This window comes from Chiloscyllium punctatum, chromosome 11 (assembly GCF_047496795.1).
Source record: "Chiloscyllium punctatum isolate Juve2018m chromosome 11, sChiPun1.3, whole genome shotgun sequence".
NCBI lineage: Eukaryota > Metazoa > Chordata > Chondrichthyes > Orectolobiformes > Hemiscylliidae > Chiloscyllium > Chiloscyllium punctatum.
This window is the reverse complement of record NC_092749.1, coordinates 85336705-85346958: the sequence shown is the minus strand read 5'-3', so window position 1 is coordinate 85346958 and position 10254 is coordinate 85336705. Positions and strand designations below refer to the sequence as shown.

General features: G+C 40.0%; 1 protein-coding gene across 2 annotated transcripts in view; it reads right to left on the bottom strand.

Annotated features, from left to right (window-relative positions):
* Positions 1-1233: 1233 nt before the first annotated feature.
* LOC140483152 (filamin-A-interacting protein 1-like) overlaps positions 1234-10254 on the bottom strand; it is a 228905-nt gene continuing 219884 nt past the window's right edge. For both annotated transcript variants that reach the window (XM_072581168.1, XM_072581167.1), the window contains exon 7: positions 1234-2273. The gene's annotated coding sequence lies outside the window, so the exon portion shown is untranslated. The remainder of the gene's footprint in view (positions 2274-10254) is intronic.

The following is a 10254-nucleotide window of genomic DNA, read 5'->3' as shown; positions in this document are numbered from 1 at the left end:
TCATTACCAAGACTACGTAGTTAAGACAGTTAGACAATTGGGACAATGTAGGTCAAGGGGTTTCTTATGAGGAAAGGTTGTACAGATTGCACCTGTATCCCAATGAGTTTCAAAGAATGAGAGGTGACATAATTGAAACATGCAGATTCCTGAGGGGACTTGGCAGTGTGGTTTCTGAGAGGATGTTTCCTTTTCTGGGAGATGCTAGAACTAGACAACAGAGTTAAAAAATAAAATATCGCCACTTCAAGCCGAAAATTAAAAGAATGTTTTCCTCTTAGAAGGTCATAACTCTTTCAAACTCTCTTCCCCTGAGAGTGATGGAAGTGTCATTGAATATTTTTAAGACAGAGACAAATAGATTCTTGATTAACAAACATGTCAATGGTTATCAGAGATAACTGAGAATGTGGATTTCAGCCCACAATCAGAGATATGATCTTACAGATGGCCTACTCCTGTTTCTGTTGCAATTTACCTGGATGTTGCCGGGAATGGAGGGTTTGAGATGTAAAATTGGACTGGAAAGCCTGGGACCTTTTTCACTGGAGCGTAGGAGGTTGAGGGGTGACCTTATTGAGGTTCATAAAATCATGAGGGGCATAGATGAGGCGAAAGGCAAAGGTCTTTTCCCTAGGGTGAGGAATTCAAAACTCAGAGGCATATTTTTAAGGTGAGAGGAGAAAGATTTGAAAAGGACATGAGGGGCAACTTTTTTTTAGTGTTTCAATGTGAGGTAATTGTGTTGATTTTAAACACAGGATAAAGCAAAATGTTTCAAGCCTCTTCATGTAATCTATAACTTTTGAAGTGTTTTTTAAATGCAGGCAAATTGATCATATTGATAACTGATTTTTGAGTCATTCTATGCTTTTCTCATGAACAGGATATGTAAAACGCACCTAAAAGGTAGATGGATAAATGAGTTAGCTGTTTATCTCTATTGATTTTAATTAATCCGCGATAGGACGGTATAGAAACACAGTGAATTTTGTCTTCCTCCAAAGTGGATCATTTGTGGAAGAGCTTTGCCTCCATTCCCAAAAGACAAGTAGTTAATTTTCAGCTGCATTTTTGTTTTGTGCCGACAATCACTTTGACAAATGGAAACATTAAAAGGTGTTTCTGAAAAGTCATTTTTAATTGAAATAAAGCCAATTGCTAATACTATTGTTTGAACCAAAGGATAATCAAATACACGCTGCAATGATGAAAGAAAAAAAAACAATGTGCTGAATTAAATATATAGTCTTTAATTATTTAAAACTTGAATTGCACTTGCAATCAGTCAGATGGTGTTGTAGATTTTTAAAACCAGAATGTAAGATGTGCATCATATTCATTAACAATTCATCAGCATTGTGCAGCACCATGGCTAGGAGAACATAGGATGCTTATCAGCCGTTTTGATAGTCAACTTTAAAATTACATCTCAAATCACTGGTATGTTATTTTGCAGTATAACGCTGCTAGAAGAACAAACAAAGGCAGGGCAGTGCCAACTAGCTAATCTGACCACAGCTTCAACTCTAGAATCATCACTGCAGCAAGGAGTTTTGTTTCAAAATGGAGAAGTCCTTGAAAATGAAAAATCCTGTTTTAAAATTTCAAATTCAAAAGAACTTGAACATTTATGAAGTGTAAAAAAAATTAGTTTTCTTTTCTTTATTTAGGTACAGATTGAAGTGTTGCTACAGAATCAAAATGATTCACATTAAATGCTAAGCAGAACTAAAAGGTAAATTAAAAGTCAATCGATATATGAAAATTAATTGTCTTAATTTCTGAATGAGGTTAGATCAGATTAACAGATGTTTCATTTATTCCTCTTCTTTGAATTTCTGTCCCTTGTCAAGGGAGAAGAGTTGATCAAAGTGTTGTGATAAATGAACCCATGATACCATTGGCCATATATGAATTAAGAGGATATTTTTAAAATATACATTTCCATGTAATGAAACAAATTGCAGCAAATCTTGACATTGTACCTCTGTTCCTCTTTTCTTACAATGTGGAAAAAATGATGAGCTAATTCTATACACATAAAATGAAATTTTCAATTTCTTCAAAAAATATACAGGTTATGATTACAGTGCCTCTCTCGTAGTGGTCAGTAGCATACAAGACTGGAATCAGAGCCATGGAGGCTGCAGCCTAGGGCAATGTTTCTTTCAACCAGCAGTAATGCAGTGCAATAAAATCACAGGCACGCTCCCAACAATTAGAGGACCATCATGCCGATGTCATCTGTACCTGATGAATGACTATGCTTTCTACAAAAAGAGGAATAAAAGTATGATTAGTGCATTAAAAAGAGTGGCAACTTTGAATGACAGAGTATCCCTTTCTTGTAGGGCTCCACGTTGTTATATAAAGAAAAAGATGAACTTGGGAATTAAGCATAAAAATTGAAAGTGCAATGCCAGTTAACTGGTTCATCAATAAACAGTCACATCTAACTTGCTATTCTATTCTTTTCAGATGCTGACAGATCTAATTATGTTTCTAACCTTTTAAATTGCTTATACTTCCATTAAAAATGTTACATTTTATCTTTGAAATTTCCCTGATTCTGAGCCATGGGGCTACATAAAATTCCTTTAAGGCTAGTCCAGAATTATTTAATCTATCTTAGAATATTGAAATTTTGAGGCATCTTCCCATAGAATTGTGACCTCAAGTATCAATAACAATGCAAACAACGTTTTCCATAAATCAAGCCAGATTTATGCATGCATCACCATCAAATACAAGCAGGAACACACTTCTGGTTGATTGTTTCAAAAATAACATAAATAGCAATGATCATTGAAATAAATTTAAATTGTACCCCCCCCAAAAAGAACTTGCAAAAATCTAATAAATAATAACCCCTCAAATGGTCCACTAACTGAAGACATCATCTGGTGTTGCAGATCAGGAAGATCCAGGATTCATTCATGGTCAGGAGGGAGGAATGGTGGGTGTCTGGAGGGAAGAATATTTGTCAGGATTTCTGTTCTTCATTGCTGTTTATGGATCCTTACTTAAAAATATATGCAAAGATACAGAGTGAGAACACTTTTAAATCCTCCATAGTGTAATATTCTGGTGACACTATATCTAACATAGAAACATAGAATCTGGGAGCAGGAGTAGACCATTCAGTCTTTCAAGCCTGCTCCACCATTCATTATGACAATGACTGATCCTGTACCTCAATGCTGCTTTCTCTACATATCTCTTGATCGATTTAAAATCTAACAATGTACCTAGCTCAAAAATATTCAGTGACTTGACATCCATGGTCTTCTGTGGTAGAGATGTCCACAGGTGCATTACCCTTTATGTGAAGACATCTGCTCTCATCTCATTCCTAAATAGTCTATCCTGTATCCTGAGACTTTGGTTCTACACACCCCAACCAGGGAAGACATCCTCCCTGCATTAATCTGTACAGCCCTGCTGAAATTATATGTGATCCCCTCTCACCTTAGAAAATATGAAGGTGGATAAATGTCCAGGTCTAGTGTATCCCAGGACATTGGGGAAGATAGGGAGGAAATTGTGGGACCCCTTTTAGAAATATTTGTATCATCTATAACTACGGGTGAGGTGTCGGATAATTGGAGAATGGCTAATGTTGTGCTTTGTTTAAAAAGGGATATAAGGACAAATCTGGAAACTATAAACCTGTGAGTCTGACTTTGGTGGTGGGTAAGTTATAGTGTCATATAGCATGGAAACAGTCATTCGGTCCATCCAGTCCATGCCAACCATAATCCCAAAATAAACTAGTTCCACCTATCTGCACTTGGCTCATATCCTTCCAAACATTTCTTATTCATGTACTTATCCAAATGTCATAGTGTCATCGAGATGTACAGCATGGAAACAGACCCTTCAGTCCAACCTGTCCATGCTGACCAGATATCCCAACCCAACCTAGTCCTACCTGCCAGCACCTGGCCCATATCCCTCCAAACCCTTCCTATTCATATACCCATCCAAATGCCTCTTAAATGTTGCAATTGTACCAGCCTCCACCACTTTCTCTGGCAGCTCATTCCATACCCATACCACCCTCTGTGTGAACAAGTTGCCCCTTAGGTCTCTTTTATATCTTTCTGCTCTCACCCTAAACCTATGCCCTCTAGTTCTGGACTCCCTGACCCCAGGGAAAAGACTTTGCCTATTTACCCTATCCATGCCCCTCATAATTTTGTAAACTTCTATAATGGTCACCCCTCAGCCTCTGATGTTCCAGGGAAAACAGCCCCAGCCTGTTCAGCCTCTCCCTATAGCTCAAATCCTCCAACCTGGCAACATCCTTGTAAATCTTTTCTGAACCCTTTCAAGTTTCACAACATCTTTCCGATAGGAATGAGACCAGAATTGCATGCAATATTCCAACAGTGGCCTAACCAATGTCCTGTAAAATCGCAACATGACCTCCCAACTCCTGTACTCAATACTCTGACCGATAAAGGAAAGCATACCAATGCCTTCTTCACTCTCCTATCTACCTGCGACTCCACTTTCAAGGAGCTATGAACCTGCACTCCAAGGTCTTTTTGTTCAGCAACACTCCCCAGGACATTACCATTAAGTGTACAAGTCCTGCTAAGATTTGCTTTCCCAAAATGCAGCACCTCGCACTTATCTGAATTAAACTCCATCTGCCACTTCTCAGCCCATTGGCCCATCTGGTCCAGATCCTGTTGTAACCCTCTTCGCTATCAACAATACCTCCAATTTTGGTGTCATCTGCAAACTTACTAACTGTACCTCTTATGCTCGCATCCAAATCATTTATGTAAGTAATATTGTAACTATACCCACACTCACCACTTCCTCTGGAAGTTCATTCTATACACGAACCAACTCTGTGTAAAAAGAGTTGCCCCTTGTTCTTCTAAACTCTAGTGAATATAGGGACAGTAGAACCAATCTCTCCTCACAAGCCAGTCCTGCCATCCTTGGTAGCAGCCTAGTGAACCTCTGCTGCATTCCTTCTGTGGCAAGTATATTCTTTGTTGGCTAGGGAGACCAAAACTGCTTGGAATGCTTCAGGTACGGTTACCTGTATAACTGAATAAAGACAAATCTACTTCTGAACTCAAAATCTCTTGCAAAGAAGGCCAATATTACCTTCCTAATTGCTTGCTGCACTCGCCTATTTACCTTCATTGATTGGTGTACAACAACATCCAGAACCCTTCATACAAACATATCACCATTTAAATAAAACACTTCCTTTTTGTTTTTCACACCAAAGTGTATAACTTCACATTTAGCCATATTGTACTGCATTTGCCATGGTGTTTGCCCACTTACTCAATTTATCTAAATCACCTTACCACCTCCTTAAATGTTCCTCACAATCCCACCTAGTTTTATATCATAAGCAAACTTCAAAACGTTGAATTTGGTTCCTTCATTCGGATATTTATAGATATTTGGCTGGGGCCAAAACATTGATCGTATAGTACCACTAATCACTGGAAAAAGGCTCATTTATTTCCACACTCTGTTCCCTGTCTGTTAACGAATTCTCAGTCTGTGCCAATGTATTATGCCTAATCCAGTGTACTTTAATTTTTCCCAGTAACCTCTTCTGAAAATACAAATACACCACTCCATTCTACAAGTTACATTCTAAAAAAAAGCTTCACTAGATTTATGAAGCATGATTTGCCTTTGATAAACTCATGTTGGCTTTGTATTGTCCTGTTAATGCTTTCCAAGTGTTCTGTTCTCACACATAAGTAAAACAAAGAACTGCAGATGCTGAGATTTGAAACAAGCATAACAGAAAATGCTGAATAAGCTCAGCAGGTCTGGCAGCATCTGTGGAGAGAAAACAGAGAGTGAGAAGACCCCTGAAAGATCAAAGTGGTTATCTTTGTGTTGAACCTCATGAGATGAGAGAGATATTAAATGAATATTACACGTCAGTTTTTAGTGTGGAGAAAGAAATGGGGGCTAGTGAATGCAGAAAAATACATATTGATGTTTTGAAAACAATTCACATTACAGAAGAGGATGTGCAAGAGGTCTTAAGAAATATAAAGATGGATAAATGTCCAGGTCTAGTGTATCCCAGGACATTGGGGAAGACAGGGAGGAAATTGTGGGACCCCTTTCAGAAATATTTGTATCATCTATAACTATGGGTGAGGTGTCGGATAACTGGAGAGTGGCTAATGTTGTGCTTTTGTTTAAAAAGGGATATAAGGACAAACCTGGAAACTATAGACCTGTGAGTCTGACTTTGGTGGTGGGTAAGTTGTAGTGTCACATAACATGGAAACAGTCGTTCAGTCCAACCAGTCCATGCCGACCGTAATCCCAAAATAAACTAGTCCCAACTACCTGTACTAGACCCTTATCCTGCCAAATGTTTCTTGTTCACGTACTTATCCAAATGTCTTTTAAACATTATAACTGTACCTACACTCACCACTTCCTCTGGAAGTTCATTCCATACACGAACCAACCTCTGTGTAAAAAAATTGCCCCTGGTCCTTTTTAAATCTTTCTCTTCAATATTGAAATTGCCCACCATAGGGAAAAGACACCTGCCATTCACCTTATCTATATCCATAATGATTGTAAAAGACTCGATAAGGTCACCCCTCAACCTCAGGATTTTTGGAGATGATCCTGAAAGACAGAATTTTATACATTTTGGAGAGGCAAGGAATGATTAGGCATTGTTAGCATGGTTTTGTGCAAGGGAAGTCATATCTCACAAACTTGATTGAATTTCTTGAGCAGAGCTGTAGACATTGTTTACTTTGACATGGTTCTAAATGGTGGACTAATTAGATTACATAGGATTCAGGATGAGCTTGTCAATTGGATACAAAATTGGCTTGATGGCAGGAGACAGAGAGTGGTGGTGGAGAGTTGTCTTTTGAACAGGAAGCTTGTTACTAGCAGTGTTACACAGGATGCACATTTGTTTGTCATTTATGTAAATGATTTAGATGACAATATAGAAGCATTGTTAGTAAGTTTGAAAATGACACCAAAACTGGTGGTATAGTGGACAGTGAAGAAGATTATCTAAGATTACAAAGAGATCTTGATCGATTAGGTCAAATGGCTGAGGACTGGCGAATTGAATTTAATTTGGATAAATGCACGATATTGCATTTTGGTAAAACAAACAAGCGCAGTACTTGTATAATTAGAAGTAGGGCTTTGGGTAGTGTTGTAGAACAGAGAAACCTAGCGGTTCAGGTACACAAATTTTTTAAAGTTTGCGTCACATATGATTTAGAAGTGTTTAGCATGCTTGCCTTCATTGCTCAAACTTTTGAGTATAAGAGTTGGGAAGTCATATTGAGGTTGTGGTGTGGCCTCTTCTGGAGTTCAGGTTACCCTGCTATAGGAAATATATTATTAAGCTGGAGAGAGTTCAGAAGAGATTTACTAGGATGTTGCTGAGAATAGGAGAAAGTGAGGACTGCAGATGCTGGGGATCAGAGCTTAAAGATGTGTTGCTGGAAAAGCGCAGCAGGTCAGGCAGCATCAAAGGAGAAGGAGAATCGACGTTTCGGGCATAAACCCTTCTTCAGGAATGAGGAGGGTGTGCCAAGCAGGCTAAGATAAAAGGTAGGGAGGAGGGACTTGGGGGAGGGGCGTTGGAAATGGGATAGGTGGAAAGAGGTTAAGGTGAGGGTGATAGACCGGAGAGGGGGTGGGGACGGAGAGAAGATTGCAGGTCAAGAAGGCGATGCTGAGTCTGAGGGTTCCTCATTTCCCCTCCCCCCACCTTTTCTCAGTCCCAACCCTCGGACTCAGCACCACCTTCTTGACCTGCAATCTTCTTTCCGACCTCTCCGCCCCCACCCCCTCTCCGGCCTATCACCCTTACCTTAACCTCCTTCCACCTATCGCATTCCCAACGCCCCTCCCCCAAGTCCCTCCTCCCTACCTTTTATCTTAGCCTGCTTGGCACACTCTCCTCATTCCTGAAGAAGGGCTTATGCCCGAAATGTCGATTCTCCTTCTCTTTTGATGCTGCTTGTTGCTGAGAATGAAAGGTTTGAGTTATAAGGAGAGGCTGGATCAACTGGGACATTTTTCACTGGAGAGTAGTAGGTTGAGGGGTGACGTTATTGAGGTTTTTGAAATCATGAACTGTATAGATAAGGTGAATGGCAGGTCTCTTTTCCCTATGATGGGGGATTTCAAGACTAAGGGGCATATTTTTAAGGCGAGTGAAGAAAGATTTAAAAAGATATGAGGGATCTAATTTAGTTTGGAATTACGGTCGGCATGGACTGGTTGGACTGTGACTCTATAACTCTAAATCCAGTGACCCTTCTTTAGAATGGAGTACTCAATATTCTTAGAGGACTTGACAAGTTTGATGTGGAAAGATCGTCTCCCAGTGTCCTTCAAGTACTGCAAGACTAGCCATTTAGCAACCTCAAAGAGGCCCCAGTCATTTGCTCACCATTTAAGCTAGACATTGAATTAGGCTACATCAAATATATTCTGTGGAATATTGGATATCTAGAATAGAACATTGCTTACTTGTTTCATGTAAACTCATCAACAAACATAAGACTGCCACTTTCACATCTGAAAATGCCCAGACTACCTAATATCACCCTGAAAGCCTAAGGTACTAATACGTTTTGAGAAGATTTGTAGCTCAAGTTGAGGTTTTGGATGTAGGTTTGCTCGCTGAGCTGGAAGGTTCATTTCCAGTCATTTCGTTACCCTACTAGATAACATCTTCAGTGGGACTCTGGTGAAAATTCCTGCTTTCTATTTATAGGTTTGGGTTGGTGATGTCATTTCCTGTGGTGATGTAATTTCCTGTGATAACGTCACTTCCTGTTGCTTTTCTCCGGGGGATGGTAAATGGAGTCTAAATCGATGTGTTTTTTGATAGTATTCCGGTTGGAATGCCATGCTTCTCGGAATACTCATGCATGTCTTTGTTTGACTTGTCCTAGGATGGATGTGTTGTCCCAGTCGAAGTGGTGTCCTTCCTCATCCGTATGTGAAGATACTAGTGGGAGAGGGTCTTATCTTTTTGTGGCTAGTTGTAGGGGAGAGTGGCTAGGGTTTCTAGATATGTTTTGTCTGCTTGTTTGGGTTTGTTGCTGAGAAATCGGCGGACTGTGTTCATTGGGTAGCCATTTTTTTAACACACGGTGTAGGTGATTTTCTTCTGCTCTGCGTAGTTCCTCTGTGCTGCAGTGTGTGTTGGCTCATTGAAATAATGTCCAGCTTCGTTTGTGGGTGTTGGGATGATTGCTTCTGTACTTCAATATTTGGTCTGTATGTGTTGTTTTCCTGTAGACCCTGGTTTGAAGTTCCCCATTGGCTGTTCTCCCCTACATCAAAATCATCTTGGAAATGACTGCCAGGCTACTCAGACCCCTTGGCATCATGGTAGCCTACAAACCACCAACACACTAAAACAGCAGCTAATGAACTTGAAAGACCCTACACAGACAATGAGCAAAACTAACGTCATTTACAAAATATCATGCAAGGACTGTAACAAACACTACAGTGGACAAACAGGCAGAAGACTAGCCACCACTGTACATGAACACCAACTAGCCACAAAAAGACATGACCCTCTCCCACTAGTATCCTCCAATACGGATGAGGAAGGACAACACATCCATCCTAGGACAAGACAGACAAAGACACACACAAGAATTCCTAGAAGTATGGCATTCCAACCGGAACTCTATCAACAAATACATCGAGTTAAACCCCATTACCACCCCCTGAGAAAAGGAAGAGGAAGTGACTTCACCAAGGGAAATAACATCACCACAGGAAATGACATCACCGACCCAAACATATAAATAGAAATAAGGAATTTTCAGCATTGCTTTGCCTGAGGCCTACTGAAGATGTTAACTAGTAGGGTAACGAAACGTCTGGAATGAACCTTCCAGCTCAGCAAGCAAACCTACATCCAAAAGCCTAAGGTATTTCAAAACATTTAATCATCAAATGAAGTTAGCTATTTTGCACTCCTACCATTCAGTGGCAACATGAGTGGTATTTTTCATGAACAATTTCTTTGGCAGTCCCTTGAGATCAAGAAAGATATTGTTCCACTAGAGGGTTGTGGGTCCTAAGCTCATTTATGGATTCAGAAAGCCTGCCACAGATGGGGCATGTAGTGTCTGTTGAAGTGGGTGGGTGGGATGCTCACGTTTTCACATGCTTCTTCCACTGTTTGCGCTTGGCCTCCCTGTGCCTGGTGGAGATACTTGAAATTGTGGG